Here is a 20,400-nt window from a genome sequence, read left to right on the forward strand (position 1 = left end):
GCTTCACCTGCGTACGTTCCAGATTGGTAGGAACTTGTCCAACTTTGTTTTGAAACCCTGGAGGGTGTTTTCCCCTATAACAGACTCCAGAAAAGCGTTCCAGCTTTCTACCACTCTCTAGGTGAAGAAGAATTTCCTTATGTTTGTACGGAATCTATCCCCTTTCAACTTTAGAGAGTGCCCTCTCGTTCTCCATCCCTTGGAGAGGGTGAACAGTCTGTCTTTCTCTACTAAGTCTATTCCCTTCATTATTTTGAACGTGTCGATCAAGTCCCCTCTCAGTCTCCTCTTTTCAAGGGAGAAGAGGCCCAATTTCTCCAATCTCTCACTGTACGGCAACTCCTCCAGCCCCTTAACCATTTTTGTCATTCTTCTCTGGACCCTTTCAAGTAGTACTGTGTCCTTCTTCATGTACGGCGACCAGTGCTGGATACAGTATTCCAGGTGAGGGCGTACCATGGCCTGGTACAGCGGCATGATAACCCTCTCCGATCTGTTTGTGATCCCCTTCTTAATCATGCCTAGCATTCTGTTCTCCCTTTTATGCCACCGCCGCACATTGTGCAGACGGCTTCATCGACCTGTCGATCAGAACTCCCAAGTCTCTTTCCTGGGAGGTCTCTCCAAGTACTGCCCCGGACATCCTGTATTCATGTATGAGATTTTTGTTACCAATATGCATCACTTTACACTTATCCACGTTGAACCTCATTTGACATGCCGATGCCCATTTCTCAAGCTTGATTAGGTCACGTTGCAGATATTCACAATCCCCCTGAGTCTTCACTAACATATAGTAGATGACGGCAGATAAAGACCCAAATGGTCCATCCAGTCTGCCCAACCTGATTCAATTAAATTTTTTTTTTTTTTTGAATAACTTCATATCGTCCACAAATTTAATCACCTCACTAATCGTACCAATGTCCAGATCATTTATAAAGATGTTGAAGAGTACGGGTCCAAGCACCAAGCCCTGCGGCACTCCACTGGTAACGCTCTTCAAGTCCGAGTATTGTCCATTTACCCCCACTCTCTGTTTCCTATGCTCCAGCCAGTTTTTGATCCACATGAGTATTTCACCCTCGATTCCATGACTCACAATTTTCCGAAGTAGTCGTTCATGTGAAACCTTGTCGAATGCCTTCTGAAAATCCAGATATACAATGTCGACTAGGTCGCCCTTGTCTATCTGCCTGTTTACTCCCTCGAAAAAGTGCAGCAAGTTCGTCAGACAAGATCTGCCTTTGCTGAAACCGTGCTGGCTGGTCCTCATCAGACCGTGTCCAAGCTGAAGAGCCCTAACCTCTCTAGTCTTCCTCATACAAGAGGAGTTCCATCCCCTTTATCATCTTGGTTGCTCTTCTTTGAACTTTTTCTACTGCCGCTATATCTTTTTTTAGATAAGGAGACCAAAACTGAAAGCAATACTCAAGGTGAGTTTGCACCATTGAGCAATACAGAGGCATTGTAACATCCTTAGTCTTGTTAACCATCCTATTTCTAATAATTCCTAGCATCTTGTTTGCCTTCTTGGCCACCACCACACATTGGGCGGAAGGCTTCAGCGTATTGTTTATGATGACACCCAGATCTTTTTCTTGAGCATTGACCTCCAAGGTGGTCCCTAGCGTCAAATAACTATGATTTAGATTATTCTTTCCAGTGTGCATGCACAACTTTGTGTTTGTCTGCATTAAATTTCATCTGCCATTTGGATACTCAGTCTTCCAATTTTCTAAGATCTTCCTGAAGTTTTTCACAGTCCACATGCATTTTAACAACTTTGAACAGTTTAGTGTCATCTGCAAATTTAATCATCTCGCTCATAGTTCCAATTTTTAGATCATTTATAAATAAGTTAAATAGCACCAGTCCCAGCACAGATCCCTGCAGCATACCACTATTTACCATCCTCCACTGAGAAAAATGGTCAATCAACCCTACCCTTTGTTTTCTGTTCAATAACCAGTTCTTAATTCACAATTGAACATTGCCTCCTATCCCATGACTCTTTAATTTTCTCTGGATTCTGTCATGAGGAACTTTGTCAACGGCCTTCTGGAAATCTAGAAATCTGGAAATCAATTAACCGAGGCACCAGCAGGGCGTCTACCAGCGCTGGTTATAGAATTTCCCCCTAAATGAATTCTTTGCTTTGGTCTTCACCGAGGAAGGTTTATTTATTTATTTTAATTTGCCAAATTTCTATTCTGCACAATCTTATGTTCTCAGTGAATTACAAAATTAACATACATAATCTTTATATATCTTTATGTGGGGGACATACCCATGCCAGAAATGGCAGGAGTTCAGAAAGCTTGCTCCTGTCTGCTACACCTCTACCAGGGATCGGCAGAGGTATGATAGGACAGGGAGGAGGAGGGGGCATAGACTGGCGGCAGCCTAAAAAATTCTGGGAGGGGGCTTTGGCCTGAATATAAACCGGGACCCCCATTTTTGGGCCAATTCTTTGGCCCCAAAATCCCAGTTTATATTTGAGCATATACGGTACTTGCATTTAAAGATTACATGAAAAAAACGTGTGTGTAAATGTATGTGTTTATGTAGGAAAAATGTTGTCAGGGAAAACATACATACCTTGTGATGTAGCAGGTGCTGTGGTAGCCATGCATTTCCCATTAAATACCAGAGTAAGGGCTTTTATAAACATGTATAAATTCCTTGAGGCCCAGGAATTTGCACACACATGCTTATTTGTATATGCATCTCTCTCTCTCATTCAATATAAAAACATAGTAACATAGTAAATGATGGCAGATAAAGACCTAAACGGTCCATAAGTTATACCCATTAAAAAATACATGATTAAATTAATTTGTCTCTTCTTTGATATTTCTGAGTCATAGACTCTAAAGTCTGGTATTGATTCTAGGTTCCAAATGCTGAAGTTGGTTCCAAGCTCACTCCAGTCTATCCAACCATCCCGTTGTTTGCAGGATATCTACCATAAAGTCTGGCAAGTAACATCCTCATGTTCCATATTAGTAGAGTTCCCATTGATGCCCACCCCAGCCCTTCCTATACTGAATCACCATATATAGGACACAGACCATGCAGGTCTGTCCAATACTGGCCTTAGTTCTTTAATTTACATCCTTCGTTTTCTAATTAGAGATCCTCTATTTTTATCCTACGCTTTTTTGAATTCCATCACCATTTTCCTCTCCACTTCTTCCCTCGGGAGGGCATTCAAGGCATCTACCACCCTCTCCATGAAGAAGAATTTCCTAACATTGCTCCTAAGTCTTCTTCCCTGTAACCTCAAATATGCCCTCTAGTTTTACCATTTTTTCTTCTCTGGAAAAGATTTGTTTCTATATTCATACCTTTAATGTATTTAAACGGCACCCAGTTACCTAAATAACCGTTTTCACCACTACCTCCCACCAAGAAGAAGGAGAACACAGAACCTTTTCACCTACCCACCACTCAACGGTACTCGTCGTAAGAAACTTTACGACAACCTCCTGGGGACACAGGCAGCTAAAATAGACTCTGACATCTCAAAATTACTGACCAAAACAACAGACATAAAAGAGTTCCGCAAAGAAATAAAAACATTACTGTTCAAAAAATATCTCCCATCACTCTAACCGCCACCCAATGACCTCCCAATCAACGACTTCGGAAATACCCACCTATATTATCTTTTTATCTGCGATCTAGAATGTACTGTAATTCTGCTACACTACACCCGATTCAACCGATCGAGTTAACATGTATTATGTTAAATGCATTATCTTCCGTTATATGTATTATCTTCTGTAACAAGTATTATCTTCTGTGAAATTGTAGTATCATATCTCATTACTGTTCCTGTAACTTACTCTTATCCTGAAATGTAACTCTACTGGAATATCCCAGATATTTCTATATTGTAATCCGCCTAGAACCGCAAGGCACAGGCGGAATAGAAATCCCTAATGTAATGTAATATAATGTAAACATCTGTATCATATCTCCCCTGTCCCTCCTCTCCTCCAGAGTATATATATTTAGGTCTTCCGGTCTCTTCTCATACTTCTTTTTGTTCAAACCCCTCAGGTAAGTGAATCACTAAATACCTCTACGTAACTGGGAAAAGAGGGCAATGTCTGGAAAGCAGTATATACTAATGCTCGAAGTATGGAAAACAAGGTTCTGGATCTAGAGGCTATGATGGAAGAAACTGAGATTGATTTAGTGGCAATCAGAAAGATATGGTTCATGGAGACCCATGAATTGGATACAGCTATATCGGGTTATTATTGTTCAGGAAAGACAGTAGGAAGAAAAGGAGGGAGAGTGGCGTTATATATTAAAGACCATATTAAAACCACACAATTGCAGAATTTGCAGGGTAAGGAAGAGGCACTGTGGGTCAGTCTGGAAAGGGAATGGAAAATTTATTTGCATTGCTTTGATATACAGGCCTTCTTCACAGAAGAAGTGGACAGAGATTTAATGTGAGACATTCAGAATATAGCTGTAAAAAGGGGAAGTATTACTAATGGGTGACTTTAACATGCCAGATGTTGATTAGAGTATCCCTATTGTGGGGTCTTCTAGACGTAGGGAGATCCTGGATTCTCTATAAGAAGAACTGTTCCAGCAGTTGGTAATGGAACCCACGTGAAATGGGGTCATACTGGACTTACAAACGGAGAAAGTGTTGATATTACAGTGGGTGATCATCTGCCTTCCAGTGATCACTGCATGGTGTGGTTTAATACTAAGACAGGTGTAATAATAATAATAATAATAACAGTTTATATACCGCAATACCGTTAAGGTACAAGTTGAGTTGACGTACAAGTTGAATTAACTTAAGGGATGTGGGGAACAATTGGGAGAAAGAGCAAGAGAGGGGAAAGAGGGAAGTGGGTCAGCTGTCTAGGTCTTTCGGGAATAGGTGGGTTTTGAGGCGTTTCCTGAATATCTCATAAGTGGTGGGCAATAGGAGTTGTTCTAGGTCTTTACCCCATAGAGCAGCCTGATGTGAGAAAGATGCTCATGGTGTTTTTTTAGTTTGCATCCTCTAACCGGGGGAGAAATGAAGTGCGAGTGGGAGCTTCTCTTGTGTTTGTTGGCTGAGAAGGAGAATAGGTCAGTGATGTATTTAGGGGTTAGACCGTAGAAAACTTTAAAACAGAGGCAGGCGAACTTAAACTTTACATGAGCTTCCATCGGCAACCAATGTAGCTGTTTGAAGTATGGCGTCACATGATCGAACTTCTTTAGACTGAAGATTAGTCTGACCGCAGTGTTTTGCACTAGTTGCAATCGTCGCATATTCTTTTGAGGGATTGATAAGTAGACGATGTTACAGTAGTCGAGTTGACTTAATATGAGGGATTGTACCAAGATTCTGAAGACAGAGTTATCAAAGTATGCTTTAATGGATTTAAGTTTCCAGAGGGTGAAAAAACTCTTTTTGATTATGGAGTCCACCTGATCTTTCATGGTGAGTCATTGGTCCAGAGTTACACCCAGTATTTTAATGGTGGGCTGTATGGGGTAGTTATGTTTGTTGATGTCTAGTGGGGTTTTAGTGTCAAGAGGGTGCGGTGAAGCGACAAAGAATTTTGTTTTCTCAGTATTGAGCTTGAGTTTGAAGTTTGTCGTCCAATGTTCCATCAAGTTTATGGCTTCTGATGCTTTTGGAATTGTTTCCGAGATAGAGTTGGCAAATGGGATAATAATTGTGAAGTCATCAGCGTAACTGAATAATTTTATCCCCAGCTGGGTTAATTGAACGCTCACTGTAGAGAGGGCTCATTCAAAAGTAAAGGTTCTAGACTTTTTAAAAAACTAACTTTGTTCAGATGGGGGATTACGTCTGGATAGGAACATCTGGAAGAAGAAGGAAAGCAGTGGATAAAACTGAAAGAGGCAATTGTAATGGCAACAAACTATTTTGTAAGGAAAGAAAGTAAGAGAAAAAGAAGGCCACTTTGGTTCTCAAAAGTAGTAGCTGAGAAGGTAAGGAAAAAGAAGTTAGCTTTCATAAACTACATAAGATCACTGAAAGAGGAGGACAGGCAAAAATATCTGGAAAAGTTAAGAAAGGCTGGTTGAGTAGTCTGGAAAGCAATGATGCAAATTGAAGAAAAAAAACAGCCAACATGGTAAACAGGAGGACAAGACATTTAAAAAAAAATATATTAGTGATAGGAAGAAGTGCAAAAGTGACATTCTGAGACTCAAAGGTGAAGGAGAGGAATATGAAGAAGCTGATAAAGATAAGTCTGAATTGCTTAATAAATATTTATGTTCTATGTTCACAGCTGAAATGCCAATATCAGTGCCTAACTTAAGGTGGACTTTGTAGAATCAGGGTCTTGGTGCTGTTATAGAATGAGAGGGTAGCTATGCAGTTTACTTTAGGACTACTTGGCTATATGTATAGGATGTAATTCTATATAGAGGTGCCAACATTTAGGTGTTAAATAACCAAAATATGATGAGAACAAGAAACTGTGGATGTGGATGTTCTGAAAGATGATTTATTATTCACTCTTCACAATAAAATCATAAAAATACAAAGAATAAAACCAAGTTAGTAGTCCACATGTAATTGTCCTACTGGACCCTACATGGTCCGTGTTTCGGCGAACACACATTCCTCAGGGGTCCAGTTGGTAAGGGATCACATATAAAAATGTAGACTAAAAACAAAGTGCGTGTCTTTGAGCAGATAACCAAAGTGGCGTTTGAACAAAGTAGTTAGCTAACTAAGTCTCAATGGTTGAATTTAGACCATCCTTTTAGACAACTCTATTTGGCTGTCGAACTTAGTCGGTGAGCCACTGAATATTAGTGATGACTGACTATGTCATTCACCACAGCCGGTCACTGGCGTATCCGCTAAGCCAGACATTCAGTGGGAGATAGCCATCTGTCTCCCACTGAATATCATGGGCTAGCCGACTAAGTGCTATTTAATCAGCCAGGAGTCATTCCTTGCCAGCCAAATTGTGCTATATATCAACCTCTATCTGGATAGTGGCAATACGATTGGAGGGGTTTTCACCTACACTATTTGAATGGAAGTATAGTCCTAGTGGTGGTACCGCAAAACTACAGATATTGTATTGGTATCATTTTGACACTTGGAACCAAACAAGGCAGGAGCAGAGGGAACCACTTGCATCCCATCCCACTAAACCATCTAGGTGAGTTGGGGTTTGTTGAAGGGGGATTGTTGGGGAGGGTGCTTGTGATCAAGGATCTCTGCTGCTACCACAGCTTCATCGTTTTTTGATAGTTGGGGCAATACTGGGCCAATTGCATTACATGTACCAGTAGGTAGATGCTGAGCATGCCCCTTGACATTTTCCACATGGGCTTTGTACTTACCGCATCTTAACTTAGGCAGTTAAAGTGCAGTAAATGCAAAAACTTAACACGGTTTAGTAAAAGGGCCCCTTAGTGATTAGTGGTTCATACAAACTGGAAGACAGTGGAAGGAGAAGGTAGCAGAGAAACCAAATATAATTTTGTTCAGCTGGTAAAGCACATAAAATATTAGAGAAACAATAGGAACAAGTTTGCTATAATGCCAGACCCATGTCATGTGAAGGTTACACTTTTCATTGCCACCCAGTGCCATCATTATAATTGATCTGCTAATCCATGCCTCAGTTTGTGAATCCTATACTCAGGGAAGAGGGGATAAGGCTGGATGGAATTCTGCCCCCACCCAAACCCCTTTTAAAGATGAAGGACACTGTTATAAAACATGGATGCTTCGCTGGCCCTTTCATCATTCTTAGAAAAGGAAAATATGCAGTCAGCAAAAAAAAAAAAAAAAAAAAAAAGTGATAAAGACAGCCAATTAATAATTATTCTGATGGGCTCATCAGGATTCGTAGCTCTGCAGGGTCGCAGAGGACAAATGCACCCCCCCCCCCCTGCCTTTTCATTCTTCACCTTTAGGTGTGCTTGCCATCTCTTCCTTCTCACGCCAACTTTTTTTTATGAGGCATCCAGAGTATAAAAAATATGGCCAGCCTTTATGGTGCTGTGCCACGAATGAAGCTATAAAATTATGAACACTTTTTATGATGGCCATTCAGGGGAATACTTCTGTATTGATGGTACAAGGGGCTGTATCTGTCTTTTTCCTTTTTTTCGCCTCTTTCCACCCACCCCCCGCTGCATAAAAGATCATGGGTGCAGGGAGGGGGACCCTGTGTAACTATTTTTCATGCATTTAATATATTAATTATCTGGTAAATGCTCCCCAGGCTGTACTTGGGATGGTGAAGAGTGACAGCTTTTTAACGATGCTCCAAAGGCAGCCCATCAGCCCTCAGTGTATTATGTCGAAGGGGTCAGGGTGGGGTTAATGTAACTTTTTATTTGCTGATTTTTCATAGGCGGGAGCAGGGCTGATAGGGAGAGAAGAAAGAGTGAGTGAGAGGGTGCAAGGAGAGAAGAGATAATAGGAAGATTCCATTACCAGTCCTCAATGTCAGCCAGTTTTCAAGGCAGAGGAAGGAGGAAGGGGAGCCTATTTGATTAGTGAACCTTCATCCACTGTTCCATAGTAAGGATACAATTCTTTGAGCAAGTGTTTCTGAGAAGGATTCTTGTGTCTACTGTTAGCAGAGGGAAGGGGAGGACTTACAGTAAATTCATGTTAATTACGAACAAAACAAATGTGACTGAAAAATTAATCTGTACTGCTAACACACAGTCTATTTTAGCTACTGGGTTTTTTTCCTCCTCATGATGGAAAAATTGGTCAGTTTTTGGTTTTTTTTTTCCTTAACTGATTTACATCAGTTCAGAACTAAGATAAATTTCCAGTGAATGGAGATCTACAGATTGTGAGGAGCTAATAATAATTCAGTGCTCTATTTCAAAATAAACTTGGCACTGAGATCCTGCCTTTTAATAGATTGCCAAAGTCCCATTATGGATGACCCCCTTTATCCCTTATTGGATATGCAAGTTGACTTTTCTGGGATAGACACACCACTGGCCCCTGCTATTGAGAAAAGGAACTCCATTGTAAGGGAAGTGGACCGCCCCAGATGCCATTTTGGCAGGGATGCCGGCACCTCTCCGCCCCCCTAAGCCATGTTCATGCTCTCCCTTCCCCACCCCCTCCTCTACCTCTAAATCTTCGCCAGTGCAAGCAACTTATCCAGCCTGCTGCATGTGCTGGCCTGGCTCCCCTCAGAAATCACTTACAGGTTGTGGGGCCAGGAAGTGATGTCAGAGGGAAAGCCAACCCACACCTCTTTACACCTTCACCAGCACAAGCAAATTTTCCAGCCTTCTGCTTGTGCCAGCTTGGCTCCCCTCTGAAATAACTTACGGGTCGTGGGGCCAGGAAGTGAGGTCAGAGGGAAAGCCAACGCCTATCCCCACCTCCACCTCTTTAAATCTTCACCAGCACAAGCAATTTTTCCAGCCTGCTGCTTGTACCAGCCTGGCTCCCCTCTGAAATCACTTACGGGTCGTGAAATCTTCACCAGCGCAAGCAACTTTTCCAGCCTGCTGCTTGTGCCGGCTTGGCTCCCCTCTGAAATCACTTATGGGTCATGGGGCCAGGAAGTGATGTCAGAAGGAAAGCCAACGCCTACCCCCACCTCTACCTCTATAAATCTTCACCAGCGCAAGCAACTTTTCCAGCCTGCTACTTGCGCTGGCTTGGCTCCCCTCTGAAATCACTTACGGGTTGTTAGGCCAGGAAGTGATGTCAGAAGGAAAGCCAACACCCACACCCACCTCTACCTCTACCTCTTTAAATCTTTGCCAGTGCAAGCAACTTTTCCAGCTTGCTGCTTGCGCTGGCCTGGCTCCCCTCTGAAATCACTTAAGGGTCGTAGGGCCAGGAAGTGATGTCAGAGGGAAAGCCAACACCAGCGAGAGAAGATGCTCGCACTGGTGAAGATTTAAAGAGATAAGTGGGGAGGGAGGGCATGAGTGTGGCGTGGGAGGGGATGCTGAAGGAGTGGAGGGCAGAGAGGAGGACACAGGGGGCGCCACCGCCCCCACTACGCCACTGACATCAAGTATACTCCAACCACTGTGTCGCCTCAGGCTAAGGACAAAAAGTCAAATGTGCCTGCCCATTCTTCAGTCTCCATGCTGTGTCATTTAAATATGTGCAAAAGACAAACTCAGCCCAAATCTATGGACATCAGTAGGGGGGTAATGGAAAAATAAAAATATATAAGTTCCAAAATTTAATCTGAAACCCCCCGGATGTGTAAAAGAATATTCCTGCCTCATCTTCCAATGTACAGTTAGTGAGCACCTCCTTTTAGGTGTTCCGATGCTGCATGGTGAGAGTATAACCTAGAGCCAGTATGCCTTACATTTAGGTACCTGCTGTTACACCAACCATAAATCAAGTGTAAATAAGAGCACTCAAATGCAGTCAATGTAAACATAATTTACAGTATTCCTTGTTACGAAGAGCTGCTGAAAAGTTCTCAGCCCAACCAAGAAGAGAATGATGTGGAGCCATGAAACTTACAAGTTATGCTAAACTTTTTTTTTTGACACTTTTCGTTTCCTTTCATATCACTGAAACAAAAAGTGGCCTTTTTTTATTTTTTTAAAGTCCAAGTTAAAAACATCCAAAACCAAGACATTTGACACAGACAAGTGAACAGAGCAGTAGGACATCGTACAGTCCACTGCTGTGAACGTCACATAAAGGGTGCCAAGTGTACATTTCACCAGAATCCCCTTATAATGTATGGTGAGCCCTCCAAAACACCCCCAAAACCTACTATAAGCAACTATCTACTACCCCCAAAAGCCTACATATATGGCAATTCAGTAGGATTTTCATGGGTTTTGGTGGGCTCAAACTTTCTACCATAAGTGTAGTAGTTAGAGTGGGAAATGGGTCTGGGCTCCCTCTCTATGGGTCACTACACTGCCTACCAGGTTACTCCAGACACCTGCTTACTGCTCTACTAGGATTTCCCATAATATCTGCAGCTGTAATAGAGTCTGGTATGTACTGTTTCACTCAGATCTTTGGGGAGTGGAAGAGGGTCAGTGACCTAGTACGTTATTACCTAGTCGCTCCTCCATCCTTAACCTACTCTCAAACGCCTCAAACAGGCCATCTAACCCATAGATCTCTAATCTCTCATCATGAAGCCACCTTCATGGCTCCTTCTTCTCCTACTCTTCTCTTCTCTCAAACTCTTCCCCTGCCTGAAACCCCCTGCCCTCAACCTCCTCTACAAATGCTCGCAATATCTACCCTGGCCTCAGAATTTCCATGCCCATTTGCCCCAAACACCACCCATCCTACAAAAACCCTCGCAAAGTCAACCATGCCTCTCTAAAACCTGTCCTCGCTTCCACTCCCCGCAAACTTGCCTCACATTCTCTCACCCCAGTCCCAACATCTATTGCAATGCCAGATCCACTTGCAATAAGATATAAATCTTGAAGGACCTACTCGAGGATTCTGACCCCGTATTCCTATTCATCATAGAATCTTGGATCACAAAAGATGACCAATTTACTCAAAACGAACTCTGTTCCCACGGCTACCAAGGCCTCTTCTCTCCCAGAACCAACCGAAGAGGAGGCGGCCTGGCCCTACTTTTCAAATCATTCTTCGATGTCCAACTCCTTGAAAAGGGCAGCCACTCCTCATTAGAATACATGTTAGCCTCAGTCAATGACGAATTCCACCCTCATCCTCTGGGTATCCTGCTTCTATACCGCCCACCTGCCCCTTGGAACAATTCCTCTGAACTCGTCTTTGAAACCATAACAAACGCCTTCCTCAAATTTCAAAGATTACTGATCATCGGAGACATCAATCTCCACCTTGACGATGCCACCAACAAGGATACATCCGAATTTAATAGCTTCCTCTCCGCTTTAGGCTTTCCCCCCCACACTCTCCCCAACCCACTAAAAAGGCCACACACTAGACCTCATCAGCTTTCTAGATCTTACTACTCACAAAACTTCAACTGACGACATTCGCTGGGAAATTGTCCCCTGGTCCGACCACTACCTAGGGGCCTTCTGTCTCCCCATTTTCATGTCACATCTTGGGCCCCATCCCGCACCTCAAATTCTATTACCTTCCGTAAAAAAATCTCGAGCAATCTGTTCTGGATCAATTTTCTCGACAAATTTTCCCCCATCTCTAAACCTGCAGAACCAGAATCTAACTGGCAAAATTGGGTCGCCCTCTCCGAGTCCACCTTCCATTCCCTCGCCCCTCTCTCCACTAAAACCATTTCCTACTCCCGTAAGGCCCCTTGGTACCTCCCATACCATAGAGAACTGAAACAGAAATGCCGTGCTCTGGAACGAAAATGGAAAAAAATCTAAATCCCCTACAGACAGACTCTCCTGGAGGGTCAAAATTAAAATCTATAATACTGTTCTAAAAAAAGCAAGGAAAAACTTCTACGGTGACAAAATCTCCAAATCCAACAATCAGAGTAGCACATTATTTAACATCTGGCGTTCCTTAACCTCCAAAAATGACTCCATACTTCCCTCCTCCCCCTCAGCCGATTCTCTAGCAAAGTTCTTCAACGATAAGGTCTCCACCTTGAGGCGCTCCTTCCCACCTGCAATCTCCTACAAATCTCTGACTCCAATTGACCCCAACCCTATCCCAACAGACTCCTACCCTATCCCAGCAGACAGATCCTGGTCTTCCTTTGAACTTGTTTCCGAATCCCTGGTCTATAATCTCTGCCTCAAATTGAAATCCTGCAACTGTACCTTGGATCCTTTCCCCTCCTACCTCTATGAGAACACTCCCCCTCAGGCCATCTCATCTCTTACCATTCTCATGAACTCCGCCCTCCATTCGGGACTCTTCTCCCCAGAAATGGGCCATATTTCCTTAACCCCACTACTGAAAAAACCTGAGCTTGACCCCTCTACACCATCCAGCTACCGTCCAATAGCTAACATTCTCCTTCTTACCAAGATGCTAGAGTCCATCATATCCACTCAACTATCTTCCTACCTTGAGAAATTCACCATTCTTCAACCCTACCAATACGGCTTCCGTCACAATTTCAGCACCGAATCCCTTCTGACCTCCTTAATCTCAAAAGTTCAATATCTCCATTCTCGCAACAAGTTCGCCGTCCTTCTTCAATTCGACCTCTCTGCAGCTTTTGATGTCGTCCATTATGATATTCTAATTTACCAACTCACCGAGATAGGCATAAACTCCACAGTCCTTGACTGGTTCTCGAAGTTCTTACGCTCCCGCTCCTACATAGTCAACATGAAGGGCACTTCTTCCTCCCCCTGGAACCCGATCTGTGGAGTCCCGCAAGGCTCACCTCTCTCTCCTATCCTCTTCAACATTTATATGTCCTCCCTTAAACTCCTCCATCTCTCCCCCCTTGAAACACTCTACACTTACGCAGACAACATCTTTGTCCTCCTCGAGACCGACCGAAACCTCACCAACCTCTCTGTGAACATATCCTCATGTATATCGAACCTTCAATCCTGGGCCCACACTGTGCAGATGAAACTGAACGAATCTAAAACAAAACTTCTCTGGCTCAGCCCAAAATTGGACCAACTGCCCACCTCCATCCCACTGTCCTCTGGCCCCACTCTGCATCTTGAATATTCTAGTAAAGTTCTGGGAGTCATCATTGACTCTACACTTTCCTTCAACGACCACCTCAACTCCCTAGTAAAAAAATGTTTCTTCAGCCTTCACATGCTGAGAAAAGTGAGATCCTGTTTCCATCAAAAACACTTTGCCGTCCTTGTCCAATCCACCATCCTTTCCAGACTGGACTACTGCAACTCTATCTACCTTAGCCTAACAAAGAAAAACCTTCAAAGACTCCAGCGGATTCAGAATACCGCTGCTAAGCTTATCTTCGCAAAAAGCAAATTCGACCACGTCTCACCGCTTTTATCCAAGCTCCACTGGCTTCCGATTATCTCCAGAGTCCACTTCAAATGTGCCTGCCTCACTTTCAAGATCCTACACGGTATTCTCCCTCCCTTCATTCCTCTTTCTTGGAACTCCTCTAACCCTAATTCTGCCAGATCCACCCAAAAACTGAAACTTTCCTTTCCCTCTCTAAAAGGCGTTTCACTTGTAGGAAAACTAGGTTCTTCTCTCCCTTTCAGAATCACTCAGCTCTGGAACAACCTTACCTCTCCTCTTAGGAATCAGAGCTCCCTCCAACTCTTCCGTAAACATCTGAAAACCTGGTTATTCTCAAAAATGTAACTCCTCCTCCCTCTCTGGTTATTCTAGTCCTCTAAATTTTCTCTTCATTTTGCCTCTTCCCTCCTCTGGAGTTCCTTTCTACCCTAACTCTTGTTAAACGTATCGAGCTTTGCGAATGTAGAGATGATGCGGTATACAAACCTAAGGTTTAGATTAGATTAGATTAGATTAGACCACTGAGGGAGCGTGGGAGGGTCATCTGGTCAGTATGGATACCTTTATGGCCCTTAGACACTTTTAAAACAGATCTAAATCTGGACATCTAAATGGCATCTGGACATCTTGGTTAAATGTTTGATTATTGCCGCAAGACATCCAAGCACCTCAGCACACCCTAAGCCAGTGGTCTCAAACTCGCGGCCCGCCCGGTGCTATTTTGAGGCCTTCACTATCATAATCGCAAAAGTAAAATAAAACAGTCTCTTGATCTATAAATTACAATATTATTATTAAGACTTAGCCAAAAGGAAAGATTTATAAACTATAAAGAGTTTTACCTCATGCAAAATTGTCATTTCTTTAATAAGACATTAACCACCGGACGGAAACTACGCGGTGGCGGATTCAGAAAAAGCAGAACTACTAAATGAATATTTCTGCTCGGTCTTCACCTGCGAAGCACCGGGACACGGACCACAGTTGATGATAATACAAGACGTAGATGACCCGTTTCAGAACGTTGAGTTCACTCCTGGGGACGTCTACAACGAACTGGCAAGGCTAAAGGTAAACAAGGCCATGGGACCGGACAATTTACACCCAAGAGTGCTCAGAGAATTGAGAGATGTCCTGGCAGAACCGTTGGCGGTGCTCTTCAATCTCTCATTAAGTACGGGGAAAGTTCCGTTGGACTGGAAAACAGCCAATGTCGTTCCTCTACATAAAAAGGGTTGCAAGGCTGAGGCTGCGAACTATAGACCGGTAAGCCTCACCTCAATAGTGTGCAAACTCATGGAAACACTAATTAAGTATAAATTAGATACGATCCTGAACGAGGGAAATCTCCGGGATCCCAGCCAACATGGATTCACCAAGGGTAGGTCATGCCAGTCCAATCTAATAAGCTTCTTTGACTGGGTAACAAGAAGACTAGACTCAGGAGAGTCCTTGGACGTCGTGTACCTGGACTTCAGCAAAGCGTTTGACAGCGTCCCACACCGCAGGCTGCTGAACAAGATGAATTCTATGGGATTAGGACAGACTCTAACTGCATGGGTTAAGGATTGGCTTAGTGGCAGACTTCAGAGGGTGGTGGTCAACGGTACCCTTTCTAAAATGTCAGAGGTGACCAGCGGAGTACCACAGGGTTCGGTCCTGGGCCCACTCCTCTTCAACATATTCATTAGGGATCTGACTCAAGGGCTCCAAGGCAAGGTAACCTTATTCGCTGATGACGCCAAACTATGCAATGTAGTAAACGGCTATAATCTTCAGGATGCTATGGAGCAAGACCTGCGTACTTTAGAAAGTTGGTCCTTGATCTGGCAGCTGGGCTTCAACGCCAAGAAATGTAAGGTCATGCATCTCGGAAATGGAAATCCTTGCAGAACTTACACCCTGAATGGAGAAACTTTAGCAAGGACTACGGCAGAACGAGACTTAGGAGTAATCATCAGTGCTGACATGAAAGCAGCCACTCAAGTGGAGAAGGCTTCATCTAAAGCACGGCAAATGATAGGCTGTATCAAGAGAAGCTTCGTCAACAGGAAACCTGAAGTCATGATGCCACTGTACAGAGCCATGGTGAGACCGCATCTGGAATACTGTGTTCAATTCTGGAGGCCACATTACCGTAAGGATGTGCTCAGAGTTGAATCGGTTCAGCGGATGGCCACCAGGATGGTCTCGGGGCTAAAGGGTCTCCCGTACGAAGAAAGACTGAGCAAATTGCAGCTCTACACTCTCGAGGAGCGTAGGGAGAGGGGAGACATGATTGAGACATTTAAGTACATCACGGGACGGGTAGAGGTGGAAGATGATATCTTTCTTCTCAGGGGACCCTCGACCACAAGAGGACATCCGCTCAAGCTCAGGGGAGGGAAGTTTCGTGGAGACACCAGGAAATACTTCTTCACGGAGAGAGTGATTGAGCATTGGAACGAGCTTCCAGTGCAGGTGGTCGAGGCACGCAGCATCTCAGACTTCAAGAACAAATGGGATACCTATGTGGGATCCCTACGAGGTCATGCCAAGGGATAGGGTCACTCGGACTGAATGAGCGGGTCAGTAGAGTGACAGTATAATTACAAGGGATAGGGTCACTAGGACTGAATGAGCGGGTCAGTAGAGTAACAGTATAATTACAATTATTCTTTAGGGGGTCAGTAGATTTAAGAGGGTGGGTAAATAGTGTGGGCAGACTTGATGGGCTATGGCCCTTATCTGCCGTCATCTTTCTATGTTTCTATGTTTCTATGTTTCTATTTTTTCTGAGGCCCTCCAAGTACCAACAAATCCAAAACGTGGCCCAGCAAAGGGTTTGAGTTGGAGACCACTGCCTTAAGCCCACTCATAACACACCTTCAACACTCCCCCTTGAACTTTGGATGCACTGCAGACAAGAAGTCTAGCAGGGTGTCCAAGTGCTGCTTTAATGCCATTTTTTGGACACCTTTCTTTTCTGTAAATGGGCCCCAAACTCTTCAGGCTTCATGAGTTAACATCTTTGAAATGCACATTGGAGCTTAATATTGATAAGTGATTGTTCCTCGGAGTGACTTGGCTTTCATTTTTGCTGTATGTTTACTTGTACAAAATTTCACACGTCCAGGTTTTATTAGGGATGAGGGTTGCATTTTAAAATTACTATGCAATTTTGGAAGCCACTTTGATTGCATGCAATAAGTGGCATATAAGTTTTGATTAAAAAAGCAAATAACATAGATAAATACAGAGCACATTGCCTGAGGGAAATGAGGTGCAGAAGAAAAACTAGCTCCGCCAAATTCACTGCAGGACCAAAGCTTCTCCAGTTTGAAACCAAAGGTAAGCAGTTACTACCTGAATTAGTGTGTTCTGTTAGTGCATGGCCACAATAACTGTTATCATATTGGCTTGAGAATTAGGAGAACAATTCTATAACCTAGGTACTAATATTTATACATCTGATGAAATCACCCAAAATATTGTTTCATCACAGATGAAATTTGTGACGGAACGGAAAGGAAAGCATCTTATAAAACCCTAAAGGTGAAACTATTAGAGTAAGTTCAGTGGCGTAGCGAGGGTGAGAGGTGCCCAAGATGATGGCGCCTTTCCCCCACCTTCTTCTCCACCCCCACCCCGTCCGCTCCTTCCCTGCCCCTTCCCTTTCCCCTTACATCTTTAACGTTCCCGATGCAAACAACAACCCCAACCTGCTGCTCGCGCCAGCTCAAGTGTAGTTTCAAGTTTATTAAAAAAAATTTTAAACCGCTTAATCAAATTTCTAAGCGGCATACAATATAAAGTTTTACATAAAAAGAGATTAAAAGTCAGGGATACTAGATAAAACCAAAACAACTTAATAAAACACAGAATATGACAGATGGACTTACTTCAAACAATAGGAAAAAAAGAGAAGAACTATAACGTAAAAGAGAAAGTGAAACAAAAAAGGAAAATACAATAGGTAAGGGTAAAAAGCAATAAAATTTGTTTGTTTTTGTCCTTGAAAGGACAGTTATAGTCCAAAGGCATCCTGAAACAAAAATGTTTTTAATTTTGATTTGAATTGTTTCATTTCGGATTCACTGCGCAAATGATTGGGCAGTGAATTCCAGAGAGTAGGAGCAGTGACAGCAAAGTTATTGGAACGCAACGTGTGGATTAATTTTAATGAAGGTATGACGAGAAGAATTTGTGACATTGAACAAAGCGATTTTAGAGAATTATAAGGAATTAAAAGTCTGTTAATAAACTCCGTTTGATTTTTTAGTCTTGTTGTAAAGTTAAAAGTAGGATTTTATAACTAATTCTATGTTCAACAGGTAACCAATGTGCACTGAATAGGAGAGGTGAGACATGATCATATTTCTTAGCGCCACAAATAATCTTGATAGCTGTGTTTTGCACAATCTGAAGCCGTCTAATTTCCTTTATTGTAATGCCTTTACAAAGGGCGGTACAGTAGTCTATGCAAGAAATTACTAGAGAATGGATCAATGTATTCAAAGTAGCTGGATCTAGTACCTTTGCAAGAGAACGTATTATTCTAAGACGATAAAAACATTTCTAAATAACCATGCTAATGTGGATGTGATAAGAAAATTTACTGTCAAAAGTGACTCCTAAGAGTTTTAGAGTAGGGATGACTTTGATAGGGAGCGATTCAAACTTCAGGGGAGCCTGAAGCGTTATTCCTCTAATGTCACTTCTTAGGCATAGTTCTAGGAAGTGACATCAGAGGAAGAGTCGACACTGGCGCATGCAGCAGGTTGGGGTTGGTGCTCACACCACAAACGTTAAAAAGGTACGAGGGACAGAAAGGAGCACATGCGTGCAGTAGTGGGGGGGTGGGGAAGGCGGAAAGGAGCGGGGAGACAGAGAGGAGGACAGGTGCCAGCATCCACACCCTTACTATGCTACTGAGTAGGTTACAGCTGAAATCCATTCAAGCAATTAGGAGGCAATTCTATAAGGGTGCCAGTATTTAGGCTCCCAAATTAAGTAGTGTGCCTTTTCTATAATGCTATTTATGTGTATAATTGCTGTTATAGAATACTAACAGCAATAAATCAATATGGTGTCTGACCTAGTGGTCCAATGAACAATGTTTAATCAAAATATATAATCCCACTAGTGAGCAGTACCGTTCCTTGTTTATTTTTATATTCCAAAGCAGATTTAATAGTATTTTAATTTAATTTAGTTTAAATCTCTTCTCTTCAAAATCACAGGTCTCTGGAACGACCTTACTATCCTGTTGCGGAACCTGGGCTCTCTCCAACTATTCCGCAAGCAACTGAAAACTTGGCTCTTCTCTAACATGTAATTCTATTTTCCCCCTTACTCTTCCATTCTATATATAAGCTCATGTAAACCTTTTCCTTTCTCTTCTTATATTTTAAGTTCTTGTAAACCGTGCCGAGCTCCACTTCCGTGGAGAGGATGCGGTATATAAACTTAAGGTTTAGTTTAGTTTAGTTTAAGAGGGAAAAAAAGCCTCAGAATACAGAGCCTCCTGCACAATTGATCTGTGTCAAATGATCCAGCAAAAGTGCTGATTTTTGCTCATATATAGTCAATGGCAATAATTCCCTTTTATTTCTTATTTCTTTATTCATTTATTTCTGAAATACTTGTTAATCCACTTACCTATTTATATTTCTTTAATCCAAAAATGCAAACCCTTCCTTCTTAAAACTAAGGTCAGCACTACTCATTTTCCAGCTAAATAAATGAGGAACGGTGCTGCTCACTAGTGGGGTTATATATTTTGATTAAATATTGTTCTAGAATGCTAGCATCAACATGCCAACATTTAGTTGCCAACATTTGCACCAAGTGTATGGATGGCATAAATGTAAAGTGGGATGGGACTTGAATACTGCTTTTTCAGTGTGGTTACACAATGAAAGTGGTTTACATATTTTAGACAGCTACTTGTTTTGTATCTGGGGCAATGAAGTAGTAAGTGACTTGCCCAGAGTCACAAGGAGCTGCAGTGGGAAGCATACTCAAAGCCTCAGGCAGCTGCTCTAACCACTAGGCCACGCCTCCACTCCATTATGTGTGTAATGCACAGTATTCCATAAGTTAAATACCAGTGGTGTGCAATGAGGGCTTGAAGGGGATTCAGTGAATCCCCAGCTATACAGCCCTGCTTTTTTATTGTTTTGTTTACTTTTTGCTTGCTGCAGTTTGATTTGTAGCCTACTCAACCAAACAAAAAGTAAACAAACAAACAAACAAAAAAAAAGCAGGACTCTTGGGCTGGGGATTCCCCAAACTCCCTGAAGGCCCTGACAGTACTGATCTGAATTTGATTGGCTATCATTTGCTTGTTGCCTGCTCAACCAATAAAATTCAGAGCAGTGCCTGCAAGGCTTTTAGGGGGGTGGGGCAAATCCCCTGAAGGCCCTGACCGCTCGCTACTGTTCAATACATAAATGTGGACCTATTACCCCACCCATGTCTCTCTTCTGTAAATGCTCCCTTTTCATTTACATGCTAAGTCATTTGAGCTTGTA

The sequence above is a fragment of the Geotrypetes seraphini genome, chromosome 15, assembly GCF_902459505.1.
Source record: "Geotrypetes seraphini chromosome 15, aGeoSer1.1, whole genome shotgun sequence".
Taxonomy (NCBI): domain Eukaryota; kingdom Metazoa; phylum Chordata; class Amphibia; order Gymnophiona; family Dermophiidae; genus Geotrypetes; species Geotrypetes seraphini.